This window comes from Ranitomeya variabilis, chromosome 2 (genome assembly GCF_051348905.1).
Source record: "Ranitomeya variabilis isolate aRanVar5 chromosome 2, aRanVar5.hap1, whole genome shotgun sequence".
Taxonomy (NCBI): domain Eukaryota; kingdom Metazoa; phylum Chordata; class Amphibia; order Anura; family Dendrobatidae; genus Ranitomeya; species Ranitomeya variabilis.
This window is the reverse complement of record NC_135233.1, coordinates 235,024,549-235,049,840: the sequence shown is the minus strand read 5'-3', so window position 1 is coordinate 235,049,840 and position 25,292 is coordinate 235,024,549.

The following is a 25,292-nucleotide window of genomic DNA, read 5'->3' as shown; positions in this document are numbered from 1 at the left end:
TGAACCTGCAGCCATGGCAGACCCAACACGACAACATCATGCAAATTATGTAACACCAGAAAGCGAATAACCTCCTGATGTGCAGGAGTCATGCACATAGTCACTTGAGTCCAGTACTGGGGCTTATTCTTGGCCAATGGCATAGCATCAATTCCCTTTAGTGGAATAGGGAATTGCAATGGCTCCAAGATAAAACCACAGCGCCTGGCAAATGACAAATCCATCAAATTCAGGGCAGCGCCTGAATCCACAAAAGCCATAACAGAGTAGGATGACAGAGAGCAAATCAAAGTAACAGACAAAATGAATTTAGGCTGTACAGTACCAATGGTGACAGACTTAGCGAACCTTTTTGTGCGCTTAGAACAATCAGAGATAACATGAGTGGAGTCACCACAGTAAAAGCACAACCCATTCTGACGTCTGTGATTTTGCCGTTCAATTCTGGTCAGAATCCTGTCACATTGCATAGACTCAGGCTTCTGTTCAGAAAACACCGCCAGATGGTGTACAGGTTTGCGCTCCCGCAAACGCCGATCAATCTGAATGGCCAAAGACATTGACTCATTCAGACCCGCAGGCGTGGGGAACCCCACCATAACATCCTTAAGGGCTTCAGAAAGACCCTTTCTGAAAATTGCTGCCAGGGCACACTCATTCCATTGAGTGAGCACAGACCACTTCCTAAACTTCTGACAGTAAACCTCTGCTTCATCCTGACCCTAAGAGAGAGCCAGCAAAATCATTTCTGCCTGGTCTACTAGATTAGGTTCCTCATAAAGCAATCCAAGCGCCAGAAAAAACGCATCCACATTTAGCAATGCAGGATCTCCTGGCGCCAGGGAGAATGCCCAATCTTGAGGGTCACCACGTAACAAAGAAATAATAATTTTAACTTGCTGAGCAGGGTCACCAGAGGAACGGGGTCTCAGAGAAAGAAACAATTTGCAATTATTTTTGAAATTCAAAAACCTAGATCTATCTCCAGAGAACAGCTCAGGAATTGGTATTTTAGGTTCTGTCATAGGACTGTGCACTACATAATCCTGATTGCTTTGTATCCTTGTAGCGAGCTGATCCACACAAGAGGACAGACCTTGAATGTCCATATCTGCAGCTGAGTCCTGAACCACCCAGAAATTAAGGGGAGGAGAGAGGCTAAACACACTGCAGAGGGAAAAAAACAAACCTCAGAGCTTCTCTTATCCCTCTTTTGCGATGCATTAACACTTTACGGGCCTGCTGTACTGTTATGATCCTGGTGGTAAGGAACACATGAACTGTCCTGATGGGTAAACCAAAAATAAGAACAAGCTCTGGGAATGTGGGAACTTTACTGACCGCAATCCTGATCCTATCAACACACACTATAGGCAGCCGTGGAGCGTTCCTGACTCTGCCTAGACGCCTCTACACAGCCTGAGAAACTAGCTACCCCTAGAGAGAAACCAAGCCTCACTTGCCTCAGAGAAATTTTCCCCACAGTGTAGGCAGCCCCCCACAGATAATAACGGTGAGTTAAGGGGAAAACACAAACATAGAAATGAAAACAGGTTTTAGCAAATGAGGCCCGCTAATAACTAAATAGTCAGAAGATAGCAAGGAATCTGTGCGGTCAGTATAAAATACTACAAAAATTATCCACGCAGAGAATACAAAAAGACCCCCACACCGACTCACGATGTGAGGGGCGCAACTCTGCACCCCAGAGCTTTCCAGCTAGCAATAAAATAGCATATAAGCAAGCTGGACTGAACTCATCAAATACTGAGAAACATTTTCAAAAAACAATGAGCAAAAATGGACTAGTATGAACTTAGCTTCTCCACGAGGAGACAGGTCACAAGGGAAGTCCCAGAGAGATCTAAACCAGTACTGAATACAACGACAGCAGGCAACAAGTAAAGGTCCAGATGGAGTTAAATAGGCAGCAAGCCTAGCAAGAAACGAGGCAGCTGGAGTCCAGCTACAGACCAGCTGTAACACTCAAAGCCACCAGAGGGAGCCCATGAACAGAACTCACAAAGTACCACTCATGACCACAGGAGGGAGCCCGAGAACGGAATTCACAACAATTGTGGTACCTGTCCTAACGTTTTGTCAACCGACACCGCCAGAACTAAATGTGGAGCCAGGTCATCCCGACCTGCAACCGCAGCGGACCCCACTGGAGGATGCCATGCCAACCATTGAACCGGTCAGTCCTCCCTCTGCTATCGGTGAATCTACCATGCCCATCGGTCATAGCAGCAGTTCTGAGAACCCCAGCCTGCCAGTGCTACCCAGACTCACTAGAAGTGTAGCTAGGAAACAGTGCACTACACCAGCGGTCGCCAGCCTATCGGGCCCTGTTAGGTCAATAGCCACTCCTGCACTGCGGAGGTCTACACGTAGCACCAAGAATCAAACTCCACTTCGCTACAAAACTTGGAGATACTAACAATAGCTACTATTTGGTTGAAAATGTTTATGTAAGTTTCTTGTTACAGGTTTAAAAAAAAAAATGGACAATGGAGTGATGGACAGTGAATTGCTCCAAAACTTTCACGGGGACCCCTTTGTTTACCCGGGGTCCCTGTTGTTTAAGGTTGCACCTACTGAACTGGGAGTCATGAACTGTGCATGACCAAACTTTTGCAACGTTCAAGCGTCCTCACCTCCCATAAAGGGAAGCACTGTTATATATTCACTTGTTCATAGCATTTACTTGTTTATAGTGTTTCAAAATTTTGTGTGTTTTCTAATAACATGTAATGTTGTTCTTCTTTTCCCAGTCCGGAAGTACTGGATTTAACCGGGGGGGAGTGCAGCGCCCCAGAGTCCTGGTCGTTGCAGTAATGTCGCTCTGCCACTAAGGGGAGTGATGTTACGTCTGATTGCACTAAAGGAGTTCACCTGACCAGGTATCACAGACACACACTACACTCCACACTCCGGCCACCAGGGGGGGTGGTTCTATCTATTAGGCCACTCCTCACACTCTGGTAAAACTGGGGGTTGGACAGGAAGTTAGGGAGAAAGTAGCTAGGGAGAGCTCGAGAGAGGACCTGTCAGGGGTGGGATCCTGACAGCGGCCTAAGACAGACAGAACGTTACGGAGCCGTGCTTGAGTCCATAGCGGCAGACTCCTAAGAAAGGACCCGAAAGCGGAGTATATTGCGGAGAAGTGAGAAGCGAGATCACAGCACAAAGGAGATAGAACCAGAAGGAGTCGTGCCCTTAAGAAGGTGGCAACATCCTTCTGAGGCGCGTAGCCGGTGGCCGGAGCACCGAGGAAGTAAGGGACTCCACGCATTACTTCAAACAGCGGCAGGACAGTTAACTATAGGTTGGCGGTCTCACCTAAATCACCTAACGAAGACACAGGAGGCAGTTGTGGGAGAGGGGCGTCCCTAGGGTCCCAGAATAACTCCAGGCCTACCCCGTCATACAAGTGCGTCCCAGCCATATCATCTGGGGGACGGAGAGAGAGAAAGCACATCAGAAACAGACACAACAGTTGTGAGGACTATCCCGTGGTGCTCAGCAGGGAGGTACTACAACACACAGGCGCTAGAAGGTAGGCACTGATTTCCACCTGCAAAGGGAACTCTGGATGTGCCTTCGGACTGGCCGGTCTCAGCCAGCCCTGTTAGCAGTGCTCTGGATTGTGGATCCCGAAGCCTTCAGTAAAGAGGTAAAGAGACTGCAACCCTGTGTCCTCGTTATTCATCGCGCCTTGCACCATGCACCCCCATCACACCTTTCATTGGACGCCCCTTAGCAGGGTCACGGACTGGGTCTAGCCACCGTGACAACCCCAGAACTGAGACAGAGAGGCCCGGTACCGAGTACCCCGCAGCCCTGCGTCTGGGGGTGCTCCACCTGTATCACATTATTATCAACAGTAAACAGTTTGGCAAGTGTGGCATATTTGGTTAGGTGGACCTCTTCCTCCCCACAGTTAAGGACACGTGCTGGCACCCTCCCCTTGCGGACTTCAACCACCCCTCTGGCTGTCAGGAGGGTGGGCCTACTATCTGAATACACAGGTTCTACCAGGGCCTGGTAGTCTTTACCTCTGAGGCCTATTGCTGCCCGACACCAGATTAACATTTCACTCCTGGGGAGTATTGCAATGGGGATTGAATCACTCACTGTGACACGGCCAATTTCACCAGCAGTCAGTTCTACCTGCTGTCTCTGCATCAGAGCTCTGATTTCTTTCTGCAGGGCACGTTGTTCACTGTAACCAGCTGTTTCTGACACCTGCTGTAAGAAGACAATAACCTCTGCAAGACAATTTTCTATGACATTAGTACCAATGGTCATCATGGGGTTACATTCACGTCGGTCAATATCAACAATTACAATTCCTTGGGCCTTCAATTCTACCCGCCCCACTTTAACCCCTTTCTGACATCGGACGTACTATCCCGTCGAGGTGGGGTGGGCCCGTATGACCACCGACGGGATAGTACGTCCAGCGCGATCGGCGGCGCTCACGGGGGGAGCGCGGCCGATCGCGGCCGGGTGTCAGCTGCCTATCGCAGCTGACATCCGGCACTATGTGCCAGGAGCGGTCACGGACCGCTCCCGGCACATTAACCCCCGGCACACCGCGATCAAACATGATCGCGATGTGCCGGTGGTGCAGGGAAGCATCGCGCAGGGAGGGGGCTCCCTGCGGGCTTCCCTGAGCCCCCCGCAGTAACGCGATGTGATCGCGTTGCTGCGAGGGTCTTACCTCCCTCCCTGCCAGCTCCAGACCCGGATCCAAGATGGCCGCGGATCCGGGTCCTGCAGGGAGGGAGGTGGCTTCACAGAAGCCTGCTCAGAGCAGGCACTGTGAAGCAGCCTGCACTTCTCTCAGATCGGTGATCTGTCTGAGTGCTATGCAAACTGGCAGATCACCGATCTGTATTGTCCCCCCTGGGGCAAAGTAAAAAAGTAAAAAAAAATTTTTCCAAATGTGTAAAAAAAAATAAAAAAAAATATTCCAAAATAATGAAAAAAATATATATATATTATTCCCATAAATACATTTCTTTATCTAAATAAAAAAAAAAAACAATAAAAGTACACATATTTACTATCGCCGCGTCCGTAACGACCCGACCTATAAAACTGGCCCACTAGTTAACCCCTTCAGTAAACACCGTAAGAAAAAAAAAAAAAACGAGGCAAAAAACAACGCTTTATTATCATACCGCCGAACAAAAAGTAGAATAACACGCGATCAAAAAGACAGATATAAATAACCATGGTACCGCTGAAAGCGTCATCTTGTCCCGCAAATAACGAGCTGCCACTCAGCATGATCAGCAAAAAAATAAAAAAGTTATAGTCCTGAGAATAAAGCGATGCAAAAATAATTATTTTTTCCATAAAATAGTTTTTATCGTATAAAAGCGCCAAAACATAAAAAAATAATATAAATGAGGTATCGCTGTAATCGTACTGACCCGAAGAATAAAACTGCTTTATCAATTTTACCAAACGCGGAACAGTATAAACGCCTCTCCCAAAAGAAATTCATGAATAGCTGGTTTTTGGTCATTCTGCCTCACAAAAATCGGAATAAAAAGCGATCAAAAAATGTGACGTGCCCAAAAAGTTACCAATAAAAACGTCAACTCGTCCCGCAAAAAACAAGACCTCACATGACTCTGTGGACCAAAATATGGAAAATTTATAGCTCTCAAAATGTGGTAACACAAAAAATATTTTTTGCAATAAAAAGCGTCTTTCAGTGTGTGACGGCTGCCAATCATAAAAATCCGCTAAAAAACTCGCTATAAAAGTAAATCAAACCCCCCTTCATCACCCCCTTAGTTAGAGAAAAATAAAAAAAATGTATTTATTTCCATTTTCCCATTAGGGTTAGGGCTAGGGTTGGGGCTAGGGTTAGAGCTACAGTTAGGGTTGGGGCTAAAGTTAGGGTTAGGGTTGGGGCTAAAGTAACGGTTAGGGTTTAGATTACATTTACGGTTGGGAATAGGGTTGGGATTAGGGTTAGGGGTGTGTCAGGGTTAGAGGTGTGGTTAGGGTTACTGTTGGGATTAGGGTTAGGGGTGTGTTTGGATTAGGGTTTCAGTTATAATTGGGGGGTTTCCACTGTTTCGGCACATCAGGGGCTCTCCAAACGCGACATGGCGTCCGATCTCAATTCCAGCCAATTCTGCGTTGAAAAAGTAAAACAGTGCTCCTTCCCTTCTGAGCTCTCCCGTGTGCCCAAACAGGGGTTTACCCCAACATATGGGGTATCAGCGTACTCAGGACAAATAGGACAACAACCTTTGGGGTCCAATTTCTCCTGTTACCCCTGGGAAAATACAAAACTGGGGGCTAAAAAATAATTTTTGTGGGAAAAAAAAGGATTTTTTATTTTCACGGCTCTGCGTTATAAACTGTAGTGAAACACTTGGGGGTTCAAAGTTCTTACAACACATCTAGATAAGTTCCTTGGGGGGTCTAGTTTCCAAAATGGGGTCACTTGTGCGGGGCTTCTACTGTTTAGGTACATTAGGGGCTCTGCAAACGCAATGTGACGCCTGCAGACCATTCCATCTAAGTCTGCATTCCAAATGGCGCTCCTTCCCTTCCGAGCCCTCCCATGCATCCAAACGGTGGTTCCCCCCACATATGGGGTATCAGCGCACTCAGGACAAATTGGACAACAACTTTTGGGGTCCAATTTCTCCTGTTACCCTCGGGAAAATACAAAACTGGGGGCTGAAAAATAATTTTTGTGGGAAAAAATTTGTGTTTTATTTTTACGGCTCTGCATTATAAACTTCTGTGAAGCCCTTGGTGGGTCAAAGCACTCACCACACATCTAGATAAGTTCCTTAGGGGGTCTACTTTCCAACATGGTGTCACTTGTGGGGGGTTTCTACTGTTTAGGTACATTAGGGGCTCTGCAAACGCAATGTGACGCCTGCAGACCATTCCATCTAAGTCTGCATTCCAAATGGCGCTCCTTCACTTCCGAGCCCTTCCATGCGTCCAAACGGTAGTTCCCCCCACATATGGGGTATCAGCGCACTCAGGACAAATTGGACAACAACTTTTGGGGTCCAATTTCTCCTGTTACCCTCGGGAAAATACAAAACTGGGGGCTGAAAAATAATTTTTGTGGGAAAAAATTTTTGTTTTATTTTTACGGCTCTGCATTATAAACTTCTGTGAAGCCCTTGGTGGGTCAAAGCACTCACCACACATCTAGATAAGTTCCTTAGGGGGTCTACTTTCCAACATGGTGTCACTTGTGGGGGGTTTCTACTGTTTAGGTACATTAGCGGCTCTGCAAACGCAATGTGACGCCTGCAGACCATTCCATCTAAGTCTGCATTCCAAATGGCACTCCTTCACTTCCGAGCCCTTCCATGCGTCCAAACGGTGGTTCCCCCCCACATATGGGGTATCAGCGCACTCAGGACAAATTGGACAACAAATTTTGGGGTCCAATTTCTCCTGCTACCCTCGGGAAAATACAAAACTGGGGTCTAAAAAAAAAATTTTTGTGGGAAAAAATTTTTGTTTTATTTTTACGGCTCTGCATTATTGACTTCTGTGAAGCCCTTGGTGGGTCAAAGCGCTCAAAACACATCTAGATAAGTTCCTTAGGGGGTCTAATTTCCAAAATGGTGTCACTTGTGGGGGGTTTAAATGTTTAGGCACATCAGTGGCTCTCCAAACGCAACATGGCGTCCCATCTCAATTCCTGTCAATTTTGCATTGAAAAGTCAAACGGTGCTACTTCCCTTCCGAGCTCTCCCATGTGCCCAAACAGTGGTTTACCCCCACATATGGGGTATCAGCGTCCTTAGGACAAATTGTACAACAATTTTTGGGGTCCAATTTCTTCTCTTACCCTTGGGAAAATATAAAATTGGGGGTGAAAAGATAATTTTTGTGAAAAAATATGATTTTTTATTTTTACGGTTCTGCATTATAAACTTCTGTGAAGCACTTGGTGGGTCAAAGTGCTCACCACACCTCTAGATAAGTTCCTTAGGGGGTCTACTTTCCAAAATGGTGTCACTTGTGGGGGGTTTCAATGATTAGGCACATCAGGGGCTCCCCAAACGCAACATGGCGTCCCATCTCAATTCCAGTCAATTTTGCATTGAAAAGTCAAATGGCGCTCCTTCGCTTCCGAGCTCTGTCATGCGCCCAAACAGTGGTTTACCCCCACATATGGGGTATTGGTGTACTCAGGACAAATTGTACAACAACTTTTGGGGTCCATTTTCTCCTGTTACCCTTGGTAAAATAAAACAAATTGGAGCTGAAGTAAATTTTTTGTGAAAAAAAGTTAAATGTTCATTTTTATTTAAACATTCCAAAAATTCCTGTGAAGCACCAGAAGGGTTAATAAACTTCTTGAATATGGTTTTGAGCACCTTGAGGGGTGCAGTTTTTAGAATGGTGTCACACTTGGGTATTTTCTATCATATAGACCCCTCAAAATGACTTCAAATGAGATGTGGTCCCTAAAAAAAAATGGTGTTGTAAAAATGAGAAATTGCTGGTCAACTTTTAACCCTTATAACTCCCTAACAAAAAAAAATTTTGGTTCCAAAATTGTGCTGATGTAAAGTAGACATGTGGGAAATGTTACTTATTAAGTATTTTGTGTGACATATCTCTGTGATTTAAGGGCATAAAAATTCAAAGTTGGAAAATTGCAAAATTTTCAAAATTTTCGCCAAATTTCCATTTTTTTTGCAAATAAACGCAGGTAATATCAAAGAAATTTTACCACTATCATGAAGTACAATATGTCACGAGAAAACAAAGTCAGAATCGCCAAGATCCGTTGAAGCGTTCCAGAGTTATAACTTCATAAAGGGACAGTGGTCAGAATTGTAAAAATTGGCCCGGTCATTAACGTGCAAACCACCCTTGGGGGTGAAGGGGTTAATGGTGACCTATTTGTACCCCACTTGTGGCAATGGCTGACCATTACTGGCTATTATGGTGAAATCATCATCAGGGCCACGAGTAATGTCGGTGTCCTCCCAATAACGTTTATAAAAATGGAAGGCATAGTTGTCACCTGAGAACCGGTGTCCAACAGAGCGTTCATGGGAATACCGTCGATCACAATGGGGAGAACAGGTCGTCCTCCAATGTACTTGGCTCTCCTGTTTTGCGGGCCTGGTTGTCCTACTCCTGGGGGTTGGCCCTCTGCCCCAGGGGTTGCTCGTTTAAATGACAGTACCTTGCAATGTAGCCCACCTGGTTGCAGCGGCGGCAGATGGGTCATCCGTCCTGATGGAAGCGATCATCGTCTCTGCCTCTGGTCGGTGGAATCCTCCTCTGTCGTCGCCAGGGAACATCCTCCGGTCTGGAAGCCAGCTTGATCTTCTCCTTGGGGGCCTCCTGTAGGGACTGCATGGTCCGAGCTAAGGCAGCAACGCTCTTGGTCAGCTCCTGCATCTGGAGGCGTAGTCCTGCAGGGGAATCGTCTTCCAGGATCTGGGAATCGGCCTCGGCAAAAACTTGAGCATCTGGCGCCACCTCCTGGTGGTACGTGAGGGCTTGATGACTGGGAGGTACTGCATGGCTGGGCTGTCGCTCCTGTAGCACTTGGATGGCCTTGTCTTTAAATTGCGCAAAGGTCAGGTCAGGATTCTGCATGGCCAGGAGGTGCAGTTGGGCCCTTTGGTGACTGCACTGGAGCCCCTCGATGAACCGCTCCTTTAAGAGTTTATCCTCATCTTGCATGCTGTTTGGATCATCCTGCTTGATTGCCCGCAGTGCCTCCCGGAGATTAAGGGCATAGTCCCGTAAGCTATCCTGCGGCCTCTGCTTGCACCCATAGAACGTCAATTTAATTTCTGTAGCGTTGCGGGTTTCAAATGTGGTTTTAAGCTTTGCAAAGACCTGCTGCGCAGTTCTCTTATCCGCAGTGGGCCAGGACTTCACTTCTCTCAGAGCCGCTCCAAACAGTTGGCCTGTTACCATGTGAACTTTCTGAGGCTCTGTCAGGGGATAAAACTCAAGCAGGCTGCAGATCCCTTCTCTAAAGTCAGTTAATGTATGCGATTCTCCAGAGTATCGCGGGAGCCAGGCTGCTCCAGGTATGTATGGCATGGAGAAGGGCATTATGGCCGCTGTAGCCGTGGCAGTGTCCGGCTGGCTGAAGGGAGCGGCAAGCTCTGCGGGACCCGGCGGCGGTACAAGGCCTGCGGCCGTGCCTATTGCGGGGCCTGGAGGCGTTTCCAAGTCTGCGGCTTCGACCGCCGCTACTTCCCCTCCCGGATCGGACATGGCCGCTCCTCCCCTCTGCTAACCTGGTGGAAGTCGGGGATCCTCCCCGGAATCGGCACTTTGCAGCGTCTCTCCTGGCAGCTCTGCTGCACGGCGTCTCCACTTCCGGCTTTCCGGGCAGCAGCACGGCACCCGTCTTCTTGCTTCGCGCTCTTTTTGGCTGGCTCCGCCCACGAAGCTATGGATCCTCCCCTCGCGCTTCACACGGTGTGGCAATGGCGGATTTTGGCGACAATTTGCAACACACAGTTCACAAATTGCAGTTCACATACAGTTCTGGCACAGTTCTTAGGCGCACATGACCCGATTTTTCAGGCTTAAGTAGATCCTGTTCGTGACGCCAAAATGGATCGCCCCCAGAGTAGGGCAATGGGGTACTCGGTACCGGGTCCTGCGATTCGGGGGGTATCACGGTGGCTGACCCGGTCTGTGGCCCTCAGGGGCATCCAGTAAAAGAGTTTATGTATGGGCAAGGTGCAGTAAAGAACGAGGAGACAGGTTTGCAGTCTTTTACCTTGTTTACTGAAGACTTCAGATGGTATCCTCAGCCCGGAGTGCCAGATGACAGGGCAGGCAGAGTCCGGTCGGTCGGAAGGCAATTCCAGAGTCCCCCTATCCAGGTGGAAATCAGTAGCCTTCCTACTAGCGCCTGAGTGTTGTAGTACCTCCCTGCTGAGCTTCCCGGTAAGGTCCTCACAACTCTTGTAGATGTTCTTAGTGGTATGTCTTCCTCTCTCTGTCCCCCAGATGGTGTGGATAGGACAAACCCGTATGACTGATGGCCTGAGGCTTTTTGTAGGGACCCTAGAGACGCCCCGGCCCCCACAGTTGCCACTGAGTCTTCTTAGGCCTCTTTCACACTTCAGTCGTTTGGCGTCAGTCACTTCCGACAAAGTGACGGATCGACGGATCCGTCACAATTGTTGAAAAAACGGATGTAACGGATCCGTTTTTTTGACGGATCCGTTACTCGGGGGTTGTATATACTTTTTGGAGCATGCGCAATTGAAAAAACTTGAAAAAACGGATTGGGGCGACGGATCCGCCAAAAAACGGATCGCGACGGATCCGTCGCCCATAGGTGGCCATTCTATGAAATGACGGACGCGACGGATCCGTCGCGATCCGCCATTTCAACGGAGACAAAAAACGTCTAGATGAACGTCAATGTCTAGATGACGTCCGCTAAATTTTGACGGATCCGTCGCATGACGGATGGAACGGACGACCATCCGTCACAATCCGTCGCTAATGCAAGTCTATGGGGAAAAAAACGGATCCGTCAAAAAAAAAAACGGATCCGTTTTTTGAGGAAAATGACGGTTTTAGACTGACGTCAAACAACTGAAGTGTGAAAGAGGCCTTAGGTATTAAGGTCGGACAGCCAACTTGGAATTGACTATCCTGCCGGTCTCTGAAGTAAAGCGTAGAGTCTATTACTCCCTCGGTGTTTCTGGCTACCGGCTTCTGCGCCTCAGAAAGGAGCAGCTTGTTCCTGGCTGATCTCCCTCTGATATTCCTCTCCTGTGCTCTGCTTTCCTGCACACTCTCCGCTGTACGTCCACCTTTTAGTGTCTTTTCCCAGGAGCTGCAACACGTCATGCCAGCAGAGCTCCTCTCCTTCTCTCTGCCTGACAGGAACTGAACTCTTTTTCCTCCAAATCAGGATGTAAATAGGGGAGCTCACCCTAAACAGGCTTAGAGCTCCCCCTTCTGGTCTGGAGTGTGAACATGTTGTATGTGTGTGATACCTGAATGTGGCTGTCTTTCATTGCCTTCAGACATGACATCACTTCTCCCCTGGAAGGATAATGACATCACTGCGACGACCAGGACACTGGGGCGCCGCAGTATCTCACAGCAGTGCCAGCTAGCCACAGTGTCTCACAGCAGTGCCAGCTAGCCACAGCATGTCACAGCAGTACCAGCTAGACACTGTGTCTCACAGCAGTGCCAGCTAGCCACAGTGTCTCACAGCAGTGCCAGCTAGCCACAGCATGTCACAGCAGTACCAGCTAGACACTGTGTCTCACAGCAGTACCAGCTAGCCACAGTGTCCCACCACAGTACCAGCTAGCCACAGTGTCTCACCGCAGTACCAGCTAGACACAGTGTCTCACAGTAGTACCAGCTAGATACAGTATCTCACAGAAGTACCAGCTAGCCAAAGTGACTCACAGCAGTACCAGCTAGCCACAGTGTCTCACAGCAATGCCAGCTAGCCACAGTGTCTCACAGCAGTACCAGCTAGCCACAGTGACTCAGAGCAGTACCAGCTAGCTACAGTCTCATCACAGCACCAGCTAGCCAGTGTCTCAAAGCAGAACCAGCTAGCCACAGTATTTCACAATAAATAGTTGGTCACACTTGTCACGCACTATGTTTGACAAGTGTGACCAACCTGTCAATCACTTTTCCAAGCGATGCTACAGATCACTTGGAAGACTTTAGCATTCTGCAAGCTAATTACGCTTGAAAAATGCTAAAAAAAAAAGCGGAAAAAACGGGAAAAAAACGCGAAAAGAAGCATGCGGATTTCTTGCAGAAAATTTCCGGTTTTCTTCAGGAAATTTCTGCAAAAAATCCTGACGTGTGCACATACCCTGACTCACAGCAGTACCAGCTAGCCACAGTGTCTCACCACAGCACCTGCTAGCCAGTGTCTAAAGCCGAACCAGCTAGCCACAGTTTTTCACAGCAGTACCAGCTAGCCAAAAGAACTCACAGCAGTACCAGCTAGACACAGTGTCTCACAGAAATACCAGCTAGACAAAGTGTCTCACAGCAATACCAGCTAGCCACAGTATCTAACAGCAGTACCAGCTAGACACAGTGTCTCACAGCAGTACCAGCTAGCCACAGTGTCTCACAGCAGTACCAGCTAGCCAAAGTGTCTCACAGCAGAACCAGCTAGGCACAGTGTCTCACCGCAGTACCAGCTAGTCACAGTGTCTCACCGCAGTATGAGCTTGACACAGTGTCTCACAGCAGTACCAGCTAGTAACAGAGTCTCACAGCAGTACCAGCTAGCCACAGTGTCTCAGCACAGTATCAGCTAGCCACAGTGTCTAACCACAGTACTAGCAAGATACAGTGTCTCACAGCAGTAGCAGCTAGCCACAGTGTCTCACCGCAGTACCAGCTAGCAACAGTGTCTCACCGCAGTACAAGCTTGACAGTGTATGATTGCAGTACCAGCTGGTAACAGAGTCTCACAGCAGTACCAGCTAGCCAGAGTGTCTCAGCACAGTACCAGCTAGCCACAGTGTCTAACCACAGTACTAGCAAGACACAGTGTCTCACAGCAGTGCCAGTTAGCCACAGTGTCTCACCACAGTACCAGCTAGCCACAGTGTCTCACTGCAGTACCAGCAAGACACAGTGTCTCACCACAGTACCAGCTAGCCGCATTGTCTCACCGCAGTACCAGCTTGACACAGTGTCTCACCGCAGTACCAGCTAGTCAAAGTGAATCACCGCAGTACCAGCTAGGCACCACAGTACCAGCTAGTAACAGTGTCTCACAGCAGTACCAGCTAGCCACAGTGTCTCAGCACAGTACCAGCTAGCCACTGTGTCTCACCACAGTACCATCTAGTAACAGTGTCTCACCGCAGTACCAGATAGCCACAGTGTCTCACCGCAGTACCAGCTAGCCACAGTGTCTCACAGCAGTACCGGCTAGTAAAAGTGTCTCACAGCAGTACCAGCTAGCCAGTGTCTCACCGCAGTACCAGCTAGCCACAGTATCTCACAGCAGTACCAGTTAGCCACAGTGTCTCACCGCAGTACCAGCTAGTAACAGTGTCTCACAGTGTCTCACAGCAGTACCAGCTAGCCACAGTATCTCACCGCAGTATCAGCTAGCCACAGTGCCTCACCGCAGTACCAGCTAGCCACAGTATCTTACAGCAGTACCAGCTAGCCACAGTGTCTCACAGTAGTTCCAGCTAGCCACAGTGTCTCAAAACAGTGTCAATTAATTTGCCACCCATAACACTCCCATACAGCCAAAATGATCCATACATTGCCTACCAGCAAGCCACAGTGATTCACAGCAGTGCTGGCTGACCCCATTGTCTCAAAAAAGACCCCAAAAAATGATAGTCACTTATAGAATTACCAGCCAAAGTGACCCACAGCAGCACCAGCCAGTAAGTCACGGTGATAATTAATAGTGCCAGCCACAATGAGTCAGACCAGTGCCAGCTAGCCACAGTGTCTCGTAACAGTTCCAGCCAACCAGAGTGAGCCATGCAGTGAAAATCAGCAACAGTAACCCATGGCAGTGGCACTGGAGCCTCCCATAATCTACAGCATATCTGTGAATTCAGGTAAATTTACAGAATATGCTGTCTTGTGTTCGTACATAAGGAATAATACTATTCCTTTCAATTATAGACCTTGTATCATGCAGTGTTCTCTAAGGGCTCTATTGCTAATCTTCAGTTGTCTTTGAGTAACTCGGTGTAAACTAACTGCTGTGATGTCTATGATACACAACACATGCAGACATGAGGGATTCCTGCTCCCCTTTTTCTATACAGCAGAGGTTCAGAAGCAGCAGCTGCATGTAAGGCATTATAAAGCAGTACTGAGCAGTGCGGCTGTGAATCCATGTCCGGGGTGAGGTAAATAAGTACTAGAAAACAGCAGCATGTTCTGTGCTTTCCTCTACCTCATTGTATCATTTTGTTCCTCCCTTCTCCCCCCTTTCTGTAAACTTCATTAAGCAACTGTAATTTGCAAAGGTATCGGCTCTTTGTAAATGTAGATAAGGAAATGTGTGCAACACAAAATATACTCTATGATGAGGGTCTCCTAGGCACCATACATGATCAAACCTTATCTAGATGCCTGAGTTATTTATCAAGATCATGACCAGTGGTGGTCTTATCCTTGCTGGTTAAATCATTGGCAAAATGGGCGCTTGTACTGGTGATTGAGTGGGAAATGGAACAGAATGTCCCAGCCATGATATGTTCTTAAGGACTGGGGTCGTGAATTGGTTCTGTTGGTACCACATAACTTTCAGCTGTGAAGCCCCATAATGATGAACTCACCAGCATCTGCTTAGCATTGAGCGGGCAGACAGCATCTTATTGGTTTTTCACCTCTATTATATCACTACAGCTTAGATTGTATCCTCTTGGCGCCGTTCTCTTGGGACTTTTTAATTCTGTGCAGTAAATAATAAAACTGATTGATCTCTGGAGAATAGATTAATGGAAATACTTAAAAATAACAATAATAATTGGAAATATGAGCTATATACCTTCACTTATTAACATCTGCAAATTCTCCATAAATCATAAGAACTCAGAGATTTTTAGTTATATTTGACCCATCCTTGAAGACTATAGAGAAATCCAGAATTCATAATGAATGTATGGATTTCTCCATGTATGGATTTATCTTATATTTCAGTCTCTCTGCTTATCTCCAATAGAGAGGTTCTGTAGCATTCTTTCCAGAACTCCAACTCTTTCATGACTTCCATTTCTGGAAATCTCTAACACTGTCGAAACCTATAAAAAATCAGAATAGATGAAATTTTATATTTGTCATTTTCTTTTCTTTATTTTTTTTTTTTAAAGAAGTCTTTAGGAAAATTGAAGGAGCGACCTCTAGGGAACTTCTGCAGTAGTTTTTCCAAAAATATTTGTCGACAACCCCCTTGTATCTTATTTATGATGACAGACCAACTTACGTACGCATGGAGTGTTAGGTGCTTCATAGATAAGTCAAAATGGGACATTAATTGACACTGGTATTCACCCCCAACCATCTTTAAGCTTGTTACCATTCCCACAACTACTTGGTGTCTCATTGCTTATATCCTATCCTAACACTCCTTCTACTGTGATTGACAGTAGACATAGGCCAATCCCATCAATATCGGCAGAATTGGCTGACAGTCCAATGTTTATGGTTCCTCCTGAATCTCTACTGAATGGTGATGTGGGGGGAAATATGGATCCAGTATGTTTGATTTTAGATTGCCTATCCTTTTGATCTTGGCGAGATGAGCCACCACCAAAGTGGTGAGTCTCTTGTATATAGCCGAAACGCATTGTTCTATATATTGTTTTTTTATTTTAAATAAATTACTGAAGATTTGTAATACCTCTGCCTGGTGCCTGCTACCTGGGAGCGCTGAACAGACTGGATGAACCTTTTTTTTCTGTACAGAACATAGGGGCACTTTGAAGAGAAAGCGCTCTGGTGTATGGAGGAATCGGGAGAGATAGCTGCCAGCCAAACAATCAACTCAACCATTGTTCATCCAACAGCTATCCACTGTGTATATGACCCCATTACTGTAATGTAGAGTAATGTTCCTCTTATCTTCTCCACTGATTGTTGATGTTCTCTGGATCTTCTACAGTCCATTTGGCAATAACTATATACTACTGTCCTCCATAAATAAACTTACATGTAGTTGTTTGGGGAAATAAGTATCTTACAGCCAACAATAGAGATTTTAGTGGTCCATTTGCAAATGACTGTAGGTGTTAACCATCAGGCCCTACCTTGATCTTGGACCTAGTCTTGGCTTTAATTGATGTGAACCAAATCTTCCATACAGTGAAAATGACTTTCCAAGGTAAAAATGGACTACATTGGTCTTTTCAAACATCTGAAATTATTAGTGTATGGTCAGAAACCTACTGCAACCTGGATGGAATAGACCATAAGTATTAGTGATGCTTTAAAAGGCAGCTAACCCATCAGCTATACCTCCATAACCTGGTCAGACCGCATTCTAGGAGGGGGGTTCTAAGTCCTATTTTCTTCTCCACTCCTTGTAAATGTGTGGGGTTTTACTCATTTTTCAATGAGTAGACAGAGCCAAGGTATATAACTCTGAAATAGAAATCTGTCATGACCATGTGGCAAGAACTGGTGGAAAATTATTTTCTTTGAGATGGACATTACATTTATGTAGTTCACCATGTGTGGGTGTCTATTAGCCGGGTCATAGTCCTTCTCAACCCTTATCCACATGAATGTCACTTGACAAAAGGTAAATTTGTAATACTAGAGGTTAGGACCATCCCAAATGGGGTCACCATGATGGGGTGGGATGGCTTTTACATTTTTTTTATCAATATTATGTTAACTAAGCACCCTATATTATTTTCACGCACTATTGCTACTTATTTATTTACTGCAGGGTATTTTTGTCTGCTTAGTGGCCAGTGTGAACATGTGCCTAAATACTGAATGCACACAACTTATATTCCAGTTTATCTCCATAGGTTCTTCATTAGAAAGGAATTGAAGAATGGAGGACATAATACAGTTGTAGAACAATTTGCTGCTTTGTCCATGTGTCTCTAGGCCTCCCCAAACTTTGTATACTTTTGATGTTTAGAAGATGGATTTTCTATCTATCATTCCTTTAAATAGACAGATGTATGGAAATAAGATGAGCAGAAATGGACAAATCACATCAATGGATCGACTAGTAAAGATGAAAAGTTCATTATTGGTGGTGCCCAAGAAGTAGAATTTGAAGAGAGGCACCCGTTCGCACAAGTAGTGATAGATGAGGTTGGTCTTGCAGTTTCAGAGTCTTTCTTTCAACGTTCTTTTTATTAAAGAAATTGCACGATACAGGAAAGGAAAAAAAAGATATAAGTATCAGGGACCTATAAGACAATAAGAAATAATCAAGAATGAGGTATGGGGAGTCACTTAAGAAGATTAATTCAAGCAAATCTACAAAGCCCAACTATAACTTTTTATCAACGGGCCAAGTCCAGTGAATCAAAAAGGGGTGAATAGTGACTTGAGTATAAACATTGGATTAAGAGTACCAATAATATGGGGTTATAGAAAAGAGGAAGATAAGAGGAGAAAGAGGGGAAGAAGAGGGAGAGATTAAGGGAAAGGATAGAGGGGGATGATCCAGGAGAGAGTGCTAACCCAGAACGAGCCATCGTATGAATGTTGTTTGTTGGAAATATGTATTGTCTAATCTCTCGAGGCTGTTGAAATTTCTGATAGAAATTCAGAGCTGGAACGATACACGGACCACGGCTCCCATGTGCTCTGGAAAGAAGCGAGGGATTCTTGTGTGTTAGCCACCAAGTCGGCCGTATAGTATAATAAATCTATTTTGTCTAGAACTTGTTTTTTAGTGGGAATAAGAGTGGACTTCCACAAGGTGGGAATCAGATATTTCCCGGCTGCTATAATATTGCAAGACATTTTGGAGATCAATGGTTCCTTGGGCCATAAAGGTAGGTTGAGTAGGACGGATTCAGGTTGCAGAGATGGGACTCGGCCCAACACTGTGAATATTATATCTGATATCAGTTGCCAGTAAGGCGCAATTTTTGGACATGACCACCAGATATGTAGATAGGAACCTAGATCTGTACAACATCTCCAGCACTTCTCAGAGGCGAGAGAGTGTCACAGGTATATTTGGGAAGGGGTACGATACCATCTTGATATCACTTTATAAGAATTCTCTTGCAACCTCACACATTGGGAGGGTCCATGTGATTTATTATAAATGGAAACGATCTGATCTTGTGTGAAAAGGATATTGAGATCCCGCTCCCAAAGTCCTATAAATGCTCTTTTGGCAATGACTTTTTCCACAATCAGGATTTTGTAGAGTCTAGATAGGACCTTTTTTGGAGGGTTATGGTGGGCGCAGAGTTGCTCAAAGGGTGTGATTGAGCGGAGTAGGTTAAACTGATCTTTATTTTTATAGCAGTAGTCCCTCATTCTTTTATAATGGAGAAAATTAATTGGGGGTTGGATGCTTGGAATTCCGAAAAGCTCATCATAGAACTTTCAATAAAAAAGTAATCGATTGGCAGTGGAGGCCTGGGCATATCCCCATGAGGTAATTTAAGGGGGATAGGGCCCGTAATATCCTGTATCGTCAGGATCGGGGAGATAGGTGGAGTTAATTTAAGAAATTCAGATCTCCAAATTTTAAGTATGGCTATTGTTATTTCATTAGAAAGTAACTGGTTCAAATTAGAGTAGTCATGCAGCAGTGCCATGGTCCTTAAGGAGATGGGAGCAAGGTGCTCTTCGATAGGCAGCCATAATTTTTCTGGGGGTCTTCTGATCCAGTCAACCACCCTAGTGAGCATGGCGGCTCTGTAATATTTAAAGATATAGGGGATTCCCATACCCCCCTCCGATTTCGGTAGAGCGAGTGTGGTAGTATTGATTCGGGGGCGTTTATTGTTCCAAATAAAATTGACAAAGAAATAATTGATTCTAGACAGGTAGTGCTTTGGAATGTAGATAGGGAGCATCTGGAAGATATACAGGAATTTGGGTAATATAATACTTTTCAGAAGGTTTTTTCTACCTATCCAGGACAGGAAGGGGGCTTTCCAGGAGTGAACCGTGGAAGTAGCCTGCTTTAGTAAGGGTATAATGTTGAGTTCTAAGAGCTCTCCCATGGACCTTCCAATTTTGATACCCAAATTTGTGATAAACTTGGTGGGCCATTTAAAAGGATAGAGTTTTTTCAATTTATCTACATCGGGTTTGGGAATATTAAGACTCAATGCTTCTGACTTTGTGATGTTGATTTTGTAGTTGGATAGTTCCCCGTATAGTTCTAAAGTGCAGACAAAGGCAGGGATACCCCTCTCAGGATCAGACAGAACCACCAAGAGATCATCTGCAAACGCTGCAGATTTGTGGTGAAAGCCACTTACTTGAATCCCCCTAATATCCGCATCTAGTTGGATGCTTTGGATGAGAGGCTCCATGGCCAGCACATATAAGATCGGGGAGAGAGGGCATCCCTGCCTCATACCATTTTGAATATAAAAGGGGTCCGATAATAAGTTGTTAATTTTTAGCCGAGCTGAAGGGATGGTATACATTTGAAAAATTGCATCAACCAATTGGGTGGGGATATGGAATGCGATGAGAGTTTCATGCAAGAATGTCCAGTCCACCCTGTCAAAAGCCTTCTCGGCATCCGTCCCTAGTAATACAAGTGGGGTTTTGTGGATTTTTGCGTATTGAATCAGGTGAAGAATTCTGGAAGTTTTGTCCCTCCCCTCTCGGCCAACCACAAAGCCTGTTTGGTTAAGGGAGACGAGTTGCGGCAATAGCTCCGCAAGTCTTCTCGCAATAAGACTCGCATAAATTTTTAGGTCGATGTTGAGCAAGGAAATAGGCCTGTAGCTTCCTCTGCTTTCTGGGTCTTTCCCTTCCTTATGAAGGTGGGAAATATAAGCTTCCAGCGATTGAAAGGGGAAGGACCTTCCACCCAGAACTGCATTGCATACATTTATTAAATGTGGGCCTAGAGTGTCGAAGAAGGATTTATAGTATATTTTAGGAAGCCCATCCGGGCCTGGGGATTTCCCTTTTGCCCTTCCGGACAGGGTGGACTGGAGTTCAGAGAGATCAAAAGGTCTGAGTAAGCATTCTTGTTGGAGAGCAGATAATTTGGAGAGGTGTAGGTAGGATAAGCTTGGGTTTTAGATTTCCTCTGATTCTTGTCATCTATTGAATCATTTTGGCGGTGTTGATATAGGTCTTTAAAAAATGTCATGAAGGCGTCGGTGATCTGATTATACTGCTGCAAAGTTTGGCCATCTTTAGATTTAATTTTATGGATAAATGTTCGAGTTTGGCGTTTTTTGATCAAGGAGATCATGAGTTTGGAAGGTTTGTCTCCATGGGCAAAAATCTTGTTCTTCCAAGATAGGTAGTATTTAGAGGTACAAATATTTAAGAGATCTTTGAGAGACTGGCGTTTTTTTGTGAGTTGGAAGAGTGTGTACTGTGATAATTCTTTCTTATGGCAAGCATCCACGGCCACAATATCATTATACAAAGCCAGGATTTCTGATTTTCTTTGTTTATTCAGATATGAGGCTAGTGAGATGAATACTCCTCGAATCGTAGCCTTATGCGCCTCCCATAACAGTGGAGGGTCAATGTCTGGAGTAGAATTAATTTAAAAAAATTCTTGGAGCGATTCGTGGTTACGGTTTTTGATGTCTTCTCGTTGTAAAAGAGATTCATTGAGCCTCCACGTCCTAGAGCTAGAGTATGGTTTGTGGAATTCTAGGTTGATCAGGACTATAGAGTGGTCAGAGTGAATAGCGGGAATTCTATTAGTTTTTATGGTAGAATGGAGGATGGATCTAGAAATCAGAATGTAGTCGAGGCGGTGGTAGGAGTTGTGAGGATGTGAGTAATAGGTGTAGTCAATGTCTGTTGGGTGCATATATCGCCAGGCATCAACCAATTCAAGGGAGTGGATAAGTAATTTAAGACGGGTCAGATCTCTCAGGGAGATAGAACTTTTTTTGTTGATGTGTCTAGAGTGGGATCTAATGCAACATTGAGGTCACCTCCCAGGATAACTACTCCTTGCTGGAATGATCGTAACTTGGTTAAGGCTTTGCGTAGCCATTTCAGATGGTGTTTGTTGGGGGCGTATATGTTGCCTACATTTACCATGTTGCCAGCCATGAGGCCTTTGATAAAAATATATCGGCCCTCGGGGTCTGATAAACATTCCAGGAGAAGGAAAGGGATATCTCTAGCAAATGATATCGAAACGCCTCTCGACCCTTTCTGGGGGGAAGTAGCATGGTACCATCTGACAAAAAAACATTTTTCAAAGGAAGGGTTTTTTTCACTACTAAAATGGGTCTCTTGTAAGAGTAGAATGTCGTATTTTGATTTTTTGAAGAAATTTAAGGTTTGCGACCTGGGGATTGGGGAATTTAGTCCGTGTACGTTATGTGAAATAACCTGAAAAGACTTATGGTTTACCGCCATAAAGGATGTAGTAGAAAGCGATTCAGGCAAGAGGATGGTTCGTCCTGCGAATCATGTGGAGGAGAGGGGGAGGGGGGTAGGGATGAGGATGAATGAGAGAGATGGTTAGAGTGATGGAAACATGAGAAAACAGAATACATAAAACATAATAAGCATGGGTGAGTAACTTTAAGAAGTATGAAACTCATTAGAACTTTGGCATTTGAGGGGAGAAAGAGGGTCGAAAAAGGGAGTCAAATATAACAACAAGGTGTTTTGGAGGTTAATACTTCAATGGTTGCAGCAAGAGCACTGCACAGTTATAGATCTTTACAGACCAAGGGGAACCACTGCAAATCTATAAACTCAAGGACAAGAATCAAAAAGGTTCAAAAGGCATGTGGGAAAAAAATCTTTTTTTTTTTTTCTTCTTTCCTCCTTTTCTTTTTTTTTTCCCTCTTGAGCTTCATCAGTCTGGGTCGTGGTCTCTATCTCTTGGTGGCATGGTCTTGGAAGAATGACGCTTTAATCGAGCAGATTTTGAGGCGGAAGAGTCTTGCCAGGGAAGGGGAACAGGGAGACGTTTCAGCTTGTGGGCCTCATGAACTGTTTCCAAGACAGGTGGTTGATCGAGATGGATCTCCAGTTCTTTGCAAACATTTTTAATGTCAGCCGTAAATTTGATCAGGAATTTCCGATCTTTTGCTGATATAGAGATACCAAAAGGGAATAACCAGCGATATGGATAGTTCTTTGTTGGAGGACAGAGGTGAGGGGTCTTAAGAGACGTCTCTTATATAGTGTGGAGGCAGAGAGATCTTGGAAGATTTGGATTGGAGTGCCTCCATGGGCGATCAACTCTTTAATAGTAGATCTTTGGTTCTGTAATTGAGGAAACGGCATAGAACATCTTGCGGGGCTTCATCTGGTTTCGGTTTTGGTCTCAATGCTCTATGGACTCTCACTAGATCAATTTCGAGAGGATCCGACGGGGTGAGAATCGAGCGGAAGATTTCGATGGCAGTAGGGGTCAGTGCTTCTGGAAGGATAGATTCTGGAACACCTTTTAGTCTCAGATTGTTTCTTCGTTCCCTATTTTCGTGATCTTCTAGTATGTTATAGATCCGATTAATGTGTTCTTCCTGTTGTTTGTGGCAATTTAGGGAAGAATTAGAGCACTGGGCTGATTCTGAATGAGAGGCTTCTATCGCTTCGATTCTATGCCCCAGTTGGTTGAGGTCTTGTTTGATAGTTGAAAGGTCTCTGCCTATAGGGTCTAATGCTTTGCTTAAGATCCTTTTGATAAAGGTCCTAGTAACTTGGTCACCTCTGTCCTGTTTTTTTTTTACTTTTTAACATGTTTTTATTGAAATTTTTGTATTAAGGGGAAGGGAGGATAAGGGAAGGAAGGGGTGGGATATGAAGGGTATGGATAGAGGGTAAGGATAAGCAGGGTCAAGGGAAGGGAAAAGGAATCCCCATGTATATGGGGAAAGAGGGTAAAAAAAAGACAGGCATATAAACAAACAAGCAGTTGCATAAATTTGCCCAAAATAGTTGTCGCTTAATATCAGCACCTAACAGTAAAGCATCGTTTCAGTATAGTAAATCGGTAATATTACCTAGATCAAATGTTGCATAGGAACTAAGCCTAGAAGTAAATTAGTCGGAAATATGAACAAAATCAACTGTAGCTTAAGAGCTAAACCTAGAAGTCTTTGGAAAACAACGGTTATACATGTTGTTATGTAATATATGGCCTGCCACATCCGGGAACGCCCTATAGGCAGCCCTAAGATCAGGTGGAGGAATGTTCGGTTCATTCAAATATAAGACTGTAAAAGTGGAAAAGAATTAGTTCAACTACTCAGATACCTAGTCGTAGATTAATTAGTAGTCTTGAGATTCAATCAACCAGGGCAAAGATCCAACTTCAGTGTAGATGGTAGTCCAGAGGTGGCCTTAGAGATTTTGAAACCAGCATCTTCGAGGAAATTAATTCCCTCGTCCGGAGAAGAAATATGGATTAATCTTGACGCATGTTTCACCTGGAGCGATGATGATTGAGTCCAGACATAGGGAATCCCAGCACGCAGAAGTTCACGAGTGATGTGGGAGGAAGTTTTTCTCTTTTGTAGAGTGTCTCTTGACAAGTCCTTGTAGAATATTAAATGGCTGTATGGAGATGAAAGAAACCCCGGCTCCCCCGACACACCAAGAAGCGCATTTCTCACCCAGTTGGGGTAAAATGAAACAATGACATCTCTTGACAGGTTCTGAGGAAGAGAGGGCGGCCTGCATATTCTAAAGGCTTTTTCAATCAGAAACCTTTCATTAGTGTTAGGAATCAACTGAGAGATCATTGAGGAAACGTAGCTTTTCAATTGGAAGGTCTGAATCGACTCCGGTATTCCCCTGATCTTGATGTTGTTTCTCCTTCTGGAGTCCTCATAATTAGCCAAATTGGTTTTGAGGCGAATAATATCCTTTTGAATCTCATCCATTGATTTTGAGGGTGTAATTGAGGATTGAGGAATGCTATTTTTTTCTTTTTTGTTAGTAGAGTCAATTGCTTCTGGAACATGAAAAGAACCATCATAGGTGCCGTGTAATGCTGACTCTGTGTCGTTGGCCACTGATATTAGCGTATCTTGGAAGAGTCTTTTAATGAAAATTTCGAATGCTTTAGAGTTATTTATCTTTCTGGAGTCAGTCATTTGGCCTTTATGGTCTTGTATTAGGTCGTTATCACACTTTCCATTAGGTTCCTTTTCCCCAAGATTCAATGCAGATAGAAAGATTTTGAGTAAATTAATCATGAAACCCTCTGTCGGGTAGTCGTCGGATGCGTGAATCTCCTCCATCAATAGAAGATTCGGGGAGTATCTTTCAATATTAAAATATATTGCAGGATTATAACTCTCACAAGAAGCCCCACTCAATGAGGTATTGTCAGAAAGACCAATTATACTATGAGTAGAAGTGTCTATATTTTCAAAGAACTCCTCTGAGTGTATACTCACTAGGCTTTCTGAAGAGCCATGAGAGCTGTTTGAATGGTCTGCCAGGACACCATTGTCCCCTCCACCTCCATGAGCACTCAATGAAGCATCAAATCTTCTAAAGGAAGTTTCTAAAGCTTTACAAAGAACTTATATGGGTTCAGAACTGACTGTCAAGTTCCTAGGACACTCAGGGAAATTATCTGGGAGTGCCCCTTTAAATTTCCCAGACAAGTTGTCTGTGATGACATGGCAGGG